The 13,924-nt window shown below is 39.9% G+C and overlaps 1 long non-coding RNA gene across 1 annotated transcript; it reads right to left on the reverse strand.

Annotated features, from left to right (window-relative positions):
• Positions 1-6,247: 6,247 nt before the first annotated feature.
• Positions 6,248-10,228, reverse strand: LOC118774002. Its single transcript, XR_005004800.1, has 5 exons — positions 10,172-10,228; positions 9,014-9,049; positions 8,624-8,698; positions 8,244-8,275; positions 6,248-6,492 (listed from the first exon to the last, which is right to left on the reverse strand). It is a non-coding gene; the product is annotated as an uncharacterized LOC118774002 (long non-coding RNA).
• Positions 10,229-13,924: the final 3,696 nt, after the last annotated feature.

Consider the following 13,924-nt stretch of genomic DNA (forward strand, 5'->3'; position numbering starts at 1 on the left):
ACTATCAAAATTTACACCGATATGGGTGAGCAAAATAAACAGGTAACAAAAATAAGGGGTGTAGGTGGGAGCTGGTTCTGGCTTGAGTCCCATAGGTCTGATTGGCTGTAAAGCTGTGACATCTTGGACAACTGGACATCCTGGACTCCAATGTTGTACATGGTATTGACCTTTTGTTGGCAGAGCCAAGGAGGGAACGAAGTGAAGTCTGGAAACAAAGAGGTTAGTCACTTCAACAGTCAACAGCTTTATCCAGTTCAGCTGCCTCTTGAGTCTTATCAGGGGTGATATGAAATATGAAATTTTTTGCAAGGGTTTATGTTGAGAAAGGGGCTAGGTGTTAGTTTGGCTGGTGTTTTAGACAGGTGAGTTTATTACATTACCTGGGCTTAAAGGTTAGTTGTATTCACAGGCCTGTGGACAAGAATAAAACCAAATGAAACAAGCTGTTAATAAAAACAATAAAATAAGATGTTACCCAAGTGTGTGTGTGAGTGTGTGTATGTGTGTCTGTCTGTATGCTTGTCCATGTGCATGTTTGTGCATCTATGTGCATTTATGTATGTATGTATGTATATGTGTGTGTGTCTGTGTGTGCATCTGTGTCTGTGTGTATTTATGTGTGTGTGTGTGCATCTGTGCATGCATGTGTGTGTATCAGTATTAGCGTTCTCTTACTTTTCTGGCCTTTTCCCACCACAGCTTAGCTTCTTACCTGAATCAAGACAGACAAGCTCAGAAATGACAACAACATGCTACATTATATAATAACAATTACAGCCACAGTCTGCAAATGTGAACAAGCTGTAAAATGCAAAAGGTTATACGACCCTTTTCATAACTCTTCCAATATAACAGTAATACATTCAGAACTGATGGTTACCTATCTGACAGCAATATCTAAATAAGTAGAAAGAAATGTCTACAGAAATCTACAGTTTCTCCCACTTCTGATATAACACTACCACCTGCTGGCAGGCCATGAGTATCCCAGGGGAATTGATCAATACATGACATGTCATTCACACCTTTACTATTAGCATAGATGAGCTACATTTTGAGATGGTGTCAAGCTTTTTGAAATATGTAAATATTAATGTTTAAATGTTTGGTTGAAGCTACGAAGATTGCAGGTAATGGTCAATTTGCATTGACAGTGCATGGTCTGATGCAAGAGAGGATTTATTGTTACTTGAAGGGGGTGGAGCCAGGAAAAGGTTTAGAACATTCTGACACAGTAAAAAAATATCATCTCTTTCATAATGACAATCCATCTGATTGACACACTTGATTAAACATGCCCCTCACCACCTGATCGGCTGACTCAGGTTTCCATTGCAAATGAGAGTGGACATCATGAAGCTGAAGTCTGTTACAAAGCAGTACAAACTCTATGGTTTGATGCACCATACTAAACGTTGCAAATGTGAACATAAGGCAACTGTATACTTCTGGACAGAAATGTACAGTATATTTGCTAAACTGCACTTCAGGCAACTAGCCAACAGGTGTCAGTGTTGTACAAGCAAAAACTCATCAAACGTTCATTCTTTTCATCCACGGAATAAATCAATGATTATGGGTGGCATGTCTGGGTGGCAATTGTTCTGTGGATTATCAAATGTGCACAGTATGAAATATATTTGCTAAGAAGGCATGTGTAAGAAAGCAGGGGAAATCAGAGTGGTACTGTTGGGTGAAAATCTCAAGAAGGGTCTGGCTGCATCTCTGCCACCTGTAACAGTATAGCAGTTCATGACAGTCCGACAATAAAGGCAGCAGATCACAGCGGTCCTACAATAAAAATAAAATTCCTCCTTGCTCCAAAGTAAATAATGCTTTAGTTTCAAGTTTGACAACCTTACGTAACTTTTTGGCAGCTTCATTCATGCACTGACCATGCACCGACAGTCAAATACTCAGGAGTGATTATGTGACCTAGGTCATGTGACCTACTAGAGGTGATCAAAGTATAATGTTTGGCCTTTAGGCAAGGACACTCACTGAAAACAATTGTGATACCCAGGATGAAGGCTGCAGCTGCAAATATCAGCCCCCCTCTCCTCACCAAGTGATAGTCTGAGAGGAGGAGGAGAGAGATTACACACAGACAAACACACGCGCATACACAGACATACAGGTAATGCATTTATTGTGCTACACAGATGAGTAGTATGAACAAAAACATTGGTATAGCTGAGCACAGACTTTTCTGTTCACACATTATCATTTACATATACTTAACACGTGCTAACGCAAGGGCAGAAATTAGCTCTCATAAAGACAGATGCACAGGCACACAAACACATGCACACATACACTGACTAATGCATTCACCGTAGTACACAGTTTTTTACATTATCCTTTAGATATATGTGAACACACCTATCACACAGACACAGAGCAGCGATTCACAAGTACAGCCTGTACTAATACCCTGTCAATTCACAGCATGGGGATAACAATTATAGTCACTCTCTATTGCTTATAACACATGAAACATCACTTTGAAAGGTATTCAAAGAATGGCCAACTGGTATCAGTTCTGTGGTGTTAAGATAGCAGTGTACTTAAATTAACAAATTAAATGGTCTGTTTTATGTCTTGTATAATCACTGTGATTAAATGCCTCCTGGCAGCCACTCATTACTTATACCACAATAGAAAAAGTAGCACAATGGCTAAGGAGGGAGTATCAGAGAAAGAGAGAGGGAAGGAGTGAGGGTGTTGGAGGAGTGCAATGCTACCTCAAAGGGATAACGCAGGCCAGGTGTTTGTGATGCAGGAGAGGAGAAAGAGGGAATGGGGAAGAGGAAAGGAAGGAGGAGCACTCTCAATGTGAATTAGAAGTCAGATGGAGAAAGGACACTCACCATAGGTGAAGTCATCATCAAAATAACCAGTCGCATCTGCAGAGACCAAAGGTAAATGTGACTTGTCGGCAGAATGTGTAAGCACTCTGGGTTCCAGAACTTTCAGTAAACTCTGTCTTTTGAGTATAATGCTGGATATTGTAGCACTGCCTTGTGATGGCACATTTGTTCAAATGGGGGTGGATGTTTTCTTTATCTCTTGCTGTTAGTCATGTGGCCTTGTTATTCACTTTATATACCTTGCTTTGCAAGTGTACCAGTTTCTGCCAAATAAATAAATGAAAACATGATGAAAACAAACAAATAGATGCTTTGAGATTTGAGAGAGAGAGAGAGAGAGAGAAGAAAACACAAAAGAAAATTATTGAATCGCTAATCTGGCAAGGTGTAGTCAAACACTCCAAACTCAATGCAAGTCTAATGGTTGAGCCAATGCTAGAGATAATGGAAGGGGTATAATCACTTCAATACAACCATTAGATGACCTACCATTTTCAGGTCATGATACTGACCATGTCCCATGTCCACGTCATTGCTAATCAGTGGTTTATCAAATAAGCTTAAAAACAAAAACTATGATTTAAAGTGTTCTCTTTTTCAAGGACTTTCTGCTCAGATACAAATACATTCTGTTCCTAAACATCATCAAGCAGAGATTACTGATGGCGCCTCAATTTTAGAAAACACAGATTGGAAGATAAAAAAAAAAAATGAAGGGAAAGGAAAGGAGAGGAGAAGAAAAATGTGTTAGAGTCCCCTCAAAAGTTTTAAAAACTGTTTTCATATATTTGTGAATATACCCCTGTTTGCAAATAAATATCAGGATGTTCAAAATACTACAGTAATTATCAGTTCAGCATAAAACTAATGTTAAATTAAATATTCAACCATCATTAAATGACTTGAATTTTATATGCTATACTGTATGCTCACTCAAAGCTCAAAGGATTATAGAATTTCCAGTCTGAGTCTATGAACATTTTCATTGCTTCATCCCACTACAGACTTTGCACAAAATATACACACAAATAGCTCACAGATTGGCAATATTTAAAGATAATATTGCATTTGTAAAATAAACTTTCTGGAAAAGTTTTCCGTTGAGGTAAAGCTAAGGGTATAAACAGAAGAGAATGTACAAACACAGCTCTTACCTCCACTCATCTTTGCAGTGTAAGCTGAAAGCTTTTTGCTGGGCCTAGTGAAGAATCTGCACTGGTACAGTTAGTGTTAAGTGCCCTCACTCATAGGTCAGGCAGGCCTGGCATTGCTCCTCCCACTCTCCGCCCTGTTACCTTGTCTTCCTTTGTGACATCTCTGTTGTAATCCCACCCCCTCTTTTCAATGTGACTAGCGCATGTGTGCATGTGCGCTGACGGGCCAACAATAACACAATACCAGAATCACACAATCGCCTGGTAATCAGACAGCCACACACAGATGGTGCGTGCCTGGTGTGTGTCATTGTTTATTCAGTTGATAAGGTCACCATCCACTCCCCCACCCCGAAAAAGAGCAGCTAAATGAATTTAAAATAAAATAAAATTCCTCCCAAAGGGATGTTTGTTATTGCAGACATCAAGGGGCAATTTGTGCGTGTTTTAGTGCTAAATTGTAGGTTACACAAAGTCTTTGGTATTTGCGCTCATTTCAGTTGAAGGTCTTCAGCCTTCTGGATAGTCCTGGACCCTGGGATGACATTATTGTCATTGAGATGCAGGAACAATATATGTAGCACAGAACAAGGGATATTACAGTGTATGTGCTTCTAACCACAGATTGTCAAACTTGGATACCAGACAATGCTTGGTGATTTCTCCACTTTCTTATATTAATTAGATGGTGACAATGTTTTTTTTTTTTTTTTTAATTAAAATGTGGTCATAAGGCTATGTTGATCAATTATTGTGGATCTGCGTAAGGATACAAAATATATATTATATACCCTTTGCAAATATGAAATATGCAATCACTTGCAATAGGCATGTGGAAATATGTCACACATGACACCATAATTTAGCATAAAAGGAGATATTTCACTAATCCCAGAATCACTCAGATACAGAGGTGAGCTGACACACTGAATATGCAGCTTTAGAGAATAACAGTAGAGTAAATGACACAGAGTTAGTTCAGCACCAGTGATTGGTTAAGGTTTAATCAGAAATGTGGTGAAGATCCTTTGAAGGTAATATGAATTGTATTTTTTAACCAATCTTGGTGGAAAGCCCCATTCAATAGGTGAAAAGCACAGCTAAGACCAGTACCACTCAACACTACAACACAACACACACCTTATTTGCATCCACAATAGAACATGCATAAAAGCATTCCAGTACAGCTCATATGTATGCTGGGATAAAGGGCCAGTCCATGAGCCTTGACACAGACAACATATGCATTTAGTAATGCAAACCCTTCTGTTTTTACACCAGTCACAAAATGAATAAAAATCAGGCCAGGGGGGTTAAGATAAGAGGAAATATGGCTATCTTGAATGAATATGTATTTAGGACAATGTATTTAGTATTTATCTTCTCCTGTAAATTATTAAACTAGAGAGCAAAACTTAAATCTAACCACAGGGAAGTTGCTAAACTGTGTCACACCTACCAGATACTACTTTATCTTTTATTTGCATGCCATTTAAGGTCAAACAACTGTTTGTGTTTGTGTGTGATAAATCAGACAAAGGAAGGTTTGTTCTGTTCAAAAAATCTGATTAATACTGGGAGGGCAAATCTTGGATTAAGATTAGGGTTCTCTGAAAAGATTTCATGTGAATGAATTAATGAATTTAATGAATAAATTAATAAATTTTAACTTTGGATCACTGGATAGAATACAAGATTTAAACATGGCTCAGTCCTTGCTCACGCCCTCTAGCACCCTCTAGTGGATAAAGGCCACATTGCTGTAATGTTGGATTTGTCTTTACAATCCTTCTTTCTGCGATCCCTTCACATACAACTGACTGGAGACTGAATTTCATTTTTAATGAAGAAACCTCAGTTGAAGAAATGTGTTTAGTTTGTTATTCAAAGCTCAAAAATGTGCACACCTGAGAATATTTTTTGATAGATGCGTTATTTATATTTATCCATTTTATTATTTATCATGATGTAGTCTAATAGTATGAGCAAGATGAGGGAGAAATAGCATCTCTAAGACCTATAACTGTGCATGTAAAGTTGATATACGTACAAATCTGGGTTACTTCATTTTTTATTGTTTTATTTTGCTTTTGCTTTCTTTAAATAGATAATGATATCAATATAGGTATACATGTATGCATAGATATAGGTATAGATAGAAACAGAAAGATCACCTTGATTCAAAACATCTCTATTACAATATCAGATACACAGCAGTGATTAGGTGTCATTTATTGACAACAAGAAGAATAAAATGGATTATCAGTGACTCTCTCACACCATGCTCAGTGAGCCAGCTGCACTTAGCCCTCTCATCTCTGACCTACACAAATACCAAAGCCCAAGTGTAGCTCAGCTCACTACTGCCCAGCCCCCCTCAGTGATGCTCCCTTTAAGCTTAACCCCCTTCTGACACATTGGCAATCAGGTGATCAGATGCTGCCAACTCCTTCAGAAGCTTTGGGCTGCAAGAGAAACAGGCATTATTAGTCTTTGGTCAAGTGAAATGGCCCTGTCGTAACATGTATGGCTCCCTACACACCCAGCATTGTGTTCACAATATTTTGGCAACATTTTTGGCATCCACACCACTGTACAATGCCTTTTGAGCAAAGAACTGTGTCAGTGTGATTTTGCTCAACCCTCCAACACACTGTATGTATTTTTGCTGGCTCCACAGACAATTATTAGAAAGTGATAACATCATAAAGTACTGTTTTATGAGGAAAACTAATTGAGCAGCTTGTCATTAGCCTGTAATCTTGATTCAATATTTATCCCTATCACAGACTGGTTTTTGAAGGATCCCAGGCTTGTTGCCTTCACTACAACTCCCGATAAATGAGATTTGATTTCAACTAGGAAATGAGTTAACTGGTTAGAGTACTTTCTCAAGAGCAAGGGTGGAGTTCAGGTGATCAAGGCGTGCGACCAGTAGCCTTGGAGAAAGTTTTCAGACATCTTTAGACATCTGCCATCTACATCTCCACTGTCGCAAGTTTATCAAGTTTAAGGTTGCATTCTGTTATTTTCAGTAAGCCTGTGTTATACTTTGTTCATGCATCAGTGTTCATCTTCCTCTAAAGAAACCAGAGAACTCAAGGACTCCACTGAAGAAATAGAGAACCCAGGCTTTCAACTGATCCTTTAATAATGTAACTGAATTTCTCTGATATTTGAACTGTTTTTTTTTTTCTTTGTGATGGGCAAGACTTGACATGAACCGCTTTAGAAAGCTATGATGGGCGGTCAATGTTTCTCTGATGTAAACCAATTAGTCTTTTACAGTGGGGAACAAAATGCTTTATTTGAATGCATGTCATGTTTACAATACTATTCCTCAAGATGATGTCTTCTCTGCTGGCATAAAATCATAGCTTTCCCTTTTTTTGGCATTTCAGACTGCATGTACTACAGCTGCCCTTATTGCTGTGCAATTTGCTCTGTGATGCCCCCATGACAATTCCTTTGTTGAGTGTGAGGCATTCAGTAAAAATACATATAGTCAATGAAGTTGCTTTATTGACAATCTGGCCATTTCAGAAGTGTTATTTAAGCCTGGTAGCTTTTTCTGCACTCATTGTGTCAGTAGGTGAAATGCTCTATTGAATGAATTGTGCCCAGAAAGCTTCTTCAGATCCTTCATTGCATTTGAATTGATGGGTGATGACTGGTTGCATCAGTTTCCTGTGAGCTTCTGTGGATGAAGGTGGCGGCCCTGATTGACTGAAGCTCTTCCAGGGCCTCTTTTACACAGACTGACGCTGACACTTGTTCATTTGCGGTTCGTGGTGTCCTGCTTGTGCAAATTTTCACGACACTTTGCTAGATAGACTGTGTAAGTCGCTGTGGATAAGAGTGTCTGCTAAATGACTGTGATGTAATGTAATGAGTGCCGGTATCTGCTCTTCCAGTGGCCCCAAGGATCCCTGTATGACTCGTATCAACCCGACGGCCCAAACATTATCGACATCAGCGTAATAGCTGGCTACAATGGGATCCATAATTGGCACTGATCCCTGTGTAAAGTCCATTGCATTATGTCTGCCCACCCCTCTCTCAGCCGGATCGAAAGCCAGGGCGCTCTGATTCTGGGGAGCCAGCAGCATCATCCCTGCTGGTGCAGTGCATTGCTGTTGTGTTGATAATGCTGAGGTCATGTTTATGACTATGTTCTGTCAGAGCTGTGAGACTGCTGCTCTGGCGGGGCACTCACCTGCGACCTTCCACACCTGCAGAGGGTGTTGCCTTGGAGAGGAAAGGGACAGTTGGTTTCAGTTCAACTGACAATAATATGCAAACATTCTGTACATAGCAAGGGTATCCATTATCTTTCCATTCTGTGCATAACAAGGGCTGACTGGTGTCCATTATCTCTCCGTCTGTCTTGCTGACTGTCTGTGTGTCTTTGTCTCTCTTCTCTCTATCTGTCTCATTCACTCTCTCTCTGTGCCACTGACTCTCTCTGTCTGTATGTCTCTGTCTCAGTCTCTCTCTCTGCCTGTCTGTCTGCCTATATATCTGTCCCATTCACTCTCTGTCCGTCTCTTTCCGTCTCTACACATACTTGCATGATGTCATCACCATGCAACTCACCAACCAGCAGAAGGATAGACAGGACCACAATGATCCCAGCAAAGGTCAGGCCTCCGACACGCAGGGTGTGATAATCTGAAACACACAGGGAGCATATTTACTCTGGTACCCATCAAGGGCACACACACATATAAACATGCAAACACACAAACACTCCCCTTGGAGAAGTATCTTCTTTTTGTTTTAATTGTCCGATACAACAGAGTGGAAGGAGAAGGAGAAATGCTACAGACACAGAGAAACTACAGACTATCAGGGTGCAACACGAGTTGATAGTGCTTTGAATGATTTAAATGAGTTGGGTTCAATCTTCATATCAATTAATGTGACTGTATGTCTAAAGAGCTTACAAATAAAACTGCCTGTCACTGAGATTCTGATTGTTCTTACCATAAACAAAGTCTGCATCAGGATCGACTTCAGGAACTGGGGAGGGAGACAAGCAGATAACACAGTTTTGGATTTAATGAACCCCCCTCTCTTGTTCTCTCTCTCTCTCTCTCTCTCTCTCTCTCTCTTACACACACACACACACACACACACACACACACACACACGCACACACACACCACACACACACACAAGCACACATGCAGGCAACCTTGCACACATATGCAAACCTTCCCTAAAGCTGTCATTAGCAGAGCTAAGCTATGTCAGTGCTGAACTAATTGATGTTGAGGCAAAGGCAAACCGTTCTGCTCTCTTGGTAAACAAGATGTTGTGAAGCTTAAGTTTGTCATTGGCGTTAGCGGTAGGGTTAATGGATGACTTATTCCAGAGCAGACAGGCATGGTAAAGTCAAGCAAAAGTCACTCCATCTATAGTTTGGCAGACGTTAAATAGATTCAGTCTAGATTTTTTTTTTTTTGAGCAGTCACCTTGAGGGGTTAGGACTATGCGTTACTAATTGATCACATGCTAAGTCGAAAGAACTGAAGCTCCTTGAGGTATGAAGGGCATTGAGGTATGAGGTCCGAAAGGTTAACAAGTACTGGAAAAGGCTGGTATCTTTCTTCCAAACACCACCATGAAATCCCTTTATGTGGCATGCATGAATAATTATTTTATAATGTCACACACACACACACATATACTCACACACATACACACATATAATACAGGAGGATTGTGTAAGTGACCCACTTCCTGTTTACAGTTTCCCAAAGCTACAGTGCTTTATAAACTATGGGTTTGGGCTAAACCTGGGACCTCAGGGGACATCAAGGGACACTAGCAAGGCTCCCCTGTTGAAACGTGATTGCAAAAGCTGTAGAGAACACAACCGCCTCCGTGTAGCAGGTATCCAAAGAGCTGAACCCAAAGAAGATTAGTGGATAGAGAAATCAATGCAACACGGTGATAAAATAATCCACTCTGTGGCAGTAAAGCAGAAAGTGGTTAAATTACATAAGGTCATTTTCAAAAGATCTGAATCTCCCACAACATTATTCAATGGCTGCAACCTCACAGCTTCGTTATGAGAATGCTTCCCACAAGCTGGCCCATGAGCATGAGACTATAGCACAGGCGGACATCGGGACTCACCTCCTGGTGACATGTTGCTGGCTTGTCTGCCTGTCTGTCTGTCTGCCTGTGAATCTGGAGGGATGTTAACAATTGCAGGATGAAACAGAGGGACACACAGGTTCTGCTTTGCTGGGGGTGAGGTCCTAACCTGGCCGTTCGGTCCAATCATTCGGGGCTATAGCTCCGAATATTCTATTTTATTGAATATTTTATTTGAATACATGTTTGTAAATAGCTTTTAAAGTATTTTGGATACACTTGCTAGCCCGCAAGGATTCACTTTGTCGTAAGTTTTAGAATTCAGGCAGTATGAGTCATCGGGTTTTAATGGGGCAATGATTTACCAGCACCTCTCTTTTCTTTCAATATTTCTCAATGATAATCATGGCTGGACAAGCTGAAGTCACAAGCTTTAATGTCAGGCCTGTCCTAATTCAAATAAATGTGGTTGCAGACTTTCCTGGCTGTATGTTTGTACAGCAAGTGTGTGTGTGTGTGTGTTGCTTTTTGTGTGTAACAATCCAGTATGCAGAAAATGGCTGCAAACTTCAGAATGTATCTGCATGGCTGGTCAACCTGCACTCTTACATGGGAAGCCATCCAGAGCAGTGATGCCCTCAAGCAAAAACATTGTATCTGTGCTCTAAATCTCACTGTAGCTAATGAATTGCTTCATGTTATGAATGCCATACCACCTATGTAATCTATGAATGTCTGAGAAGTTCTTGATAATGTGATAATATTTCTGCTCAAATGGGTGGATTAATTTTGAGAACCGTATCCTGTAGCCAGCTTTCACTCTGCAGTGATTTGACCTTCACAAAAGATTAATGACATCCCAAAATGTACTGAAGTGCTTAAAAGCTAACACGTAACTTTCTGACAGTCGGCTTTTTTCCCAATACCAATTAAAAGCATGAACTTATTGAGGACATCCATGTGTTTCTTATCTAAACTTTTGTAAAGTTACATGTGATAGCATGATAGTAACCAACATGGCTACCCCCACAGAATGATATATTAAAAGGCACTGTGGTGAATAAGGAATGCTTTTTCGTTAGCTTTAGAGGAAGATCAGTGCTAAGCTACACAGCTGAAAAATACTTGCATGCAGAAGAAAATAAGAAGTTAGGATTATGTGGTTCTGTTGAGAATTCAGTTATATGGTATGAGTTCAATATCTACTATCTCTAAGATTTCTGAAAGTTGTAAGGTGAGTGAAATTAAATTCAGCCATTGTTTTTATTATCTGCATGCATGCAATAACATCATATTCATTGTCAGTTCTGCCTGCAATAAACACTGTGTTGTTTTGCTAACAGAAAACATAATGTAACATGTACTCAACATAACATAAATTGACAAACAAACATTATCTGGCATTCTCACATTATAAATATGATAAAATACATATTTAAGAAATATTTACAACTAAATATATATTTTAAATCATGAAGTGTGTACACCCTGAAGTCGTTCTGAATTTGGAATTTTCACTGAAAGCCACCTTTAGACAACAACAGCCAGCTGGATCCAGAATGAAAAGGTTATCATTCTTAAGTGGCAAATGCCTTGATTATCTGCCTCCTCAAATGGATATCACGTAACATGAGACTTCTGCAGTGTAGTTTTCACCACACAGTGGTGCTTTCACATAAAACGTTCTGTAAGCACGTTATCCACAAGTCAGATATAACAGTATAACAGATTTTGACAATGACCTGTGCTTTTAGCACAGTTTTAACTTTTGAAAATGTATTTGTCTTGGAGTTACTCACTGATAATTTAACACCTCACTGCGCTGTTGTTCCTTCACCTGAAGAAACAGTCTTACAGACTGACTAAGATGCAAACATGCAGGAATGGCCACAATCATTATACTGCATACTCCTAGAAAACGGTCTTATAAGACAAGACATATTTGAATCTTATGCCAGTTTGCCTTTCGATTTTAAGTTTTACCAGTTTAACATAGGATCCTTTGCAATGTATCTGTGTGTACAGAAGAGGCAGACTTACCTGTCTGGCTAGAGTGTTCCTCTGTTCTGCTCAACTGTTCATCGGTCCACTGCTCTCCACTGTCTAAAGAGCTCACCCAGGGGAGGAAATGACATCACCTCCTACTCCCATTCCCAGACTGCCATAAATATACTCCACCTCTTCAAGAGTCTGTTTACCACCCCATTAAGACTTTGGTAAAGTACAATGCTGTACTGTGCTGCAAAAAAGCTTGTTTTATTTTCATATTTTAGCATTATATGTATATATAATAAAAATAAGAGTGTATCAGACCAATTAACACAAAGTTCCCTCACAATACAGTAAAGGTCCTATGCAGTCAGTTTTTTTTTTTTTAATCCTTTTTTTCCATGATATTTTAAGGTGAAATACCTTCATAGCAAACGGCAAACATGGGAATGAGAGGAGCCTTGTGTCTTGGCTCTGTGATTACTGTTTAGTCTGCTCAGTGTGAATGCCAGCAACCATATAAGCAGCCAAAACAACTCTGGATCTTGACAAAGACAGTTTTTATTGTTTATTGTACTGATACAGCAGTTCAGCTTGGCAGTGTGAGTGAGATTAGAATAAACAACTGTCTTGTTAATAAACAAGTGTCTTGTTTTCAGTAGCAATAACTTACAATAAGAATACAAATGTGAGGCTGTCTGACATGAACTACATCCCTACATAATATATTTTCATCTAAACTACTAATTACATGATTGTTTATTCAAGTTCCTAGAGCTGCTTCCCTGGCATGTTTACCCACACGCAAAGACACAGAGACACACACGCACACGCTAGGAGTGTGCAGCACACATGTTCAAATCAAGAAACTTCAATGTTGCTGAAAACCCAAGGCTACCTTCACATACACTTGACTACACTTCAACTGCCGAATATTCTAACTGTTGTGTGCGTACCCCCACACATTTTATTTGTGACTCCAAGACACTCCCCTTGTCAAAAATAAAAATTGGACTTGCTCCACTAAAACCATCAACTTGCAATAACTCCTGAGATCTCAATAAGCCTAACTGTAGTGGTGAGACTGGCTAATGTCAACATAAACAATACGTGCTGGCTGTGTTTGCAGCCATCTAACTCAGCCATTTCTAACTCAGTGCTTACAGTGAGGAAGCCAAGCTCTGCTATAATCAATGTGGCCGTACCAGTGTAGACACTGCAGCTTCCTGTCATCACTGCTCGATACTTTGATGATATTTCTGCAGAGACCTTCAAAACTACAGTCATTGTATATATGGACCAGATATTCAGCTGCCTGTGATCCACGCTGAAAGTTGTGTCTCTGCCATTGTTGCAACAGAGCAATTCTTGTGCGGCCGACAATTTAACATCCATAACTAGCACAGGAAGGCACACGGCACCAGTACTTCCTGTTATCAACCGGAACCTCCAAGACTGACAGTAGGAAAGCAGGACCTGAAGCTGGTCATAATATATAATATCTGTGGTCTCCTCAGCAGCGTCAACACACATGCTCAAGGCTGATTTATGCTTCAAATTTTCATGTGAATGGAAATGCGTAGGTGGACATAGCAGCGCCTTTTCACACAACACCAACCACCAAAACAGTTAGTTCCAACACATGGTTTCTATTGGTTAATCTGCATTCAAGCTGTGACAATATGTGTGACCCTCTATGCAAAAGGCCGTTATGGGTGCAATTACATCATTTCGTACGGGCAACAGTTACAGTCGCACAGACCACAAGAAGCATAAATTAGCCCTGGAAGGGGAGAAATAACG

Source organism: Megalops cyprinoides, chromosome 3 (assembly GCF_013368585.1).
Source record: "Megalops cyprinoides isolate fMegCyp1 chromosome 3, fMegCyp1.pri, whole genome shotgun sequence".
Lineage (NCBI taxonomy): Eukaryota > Metazoa > Chordata > Actinopteri > Elopiformes > Megalopidae > Megalops > Megalops cyprinoides.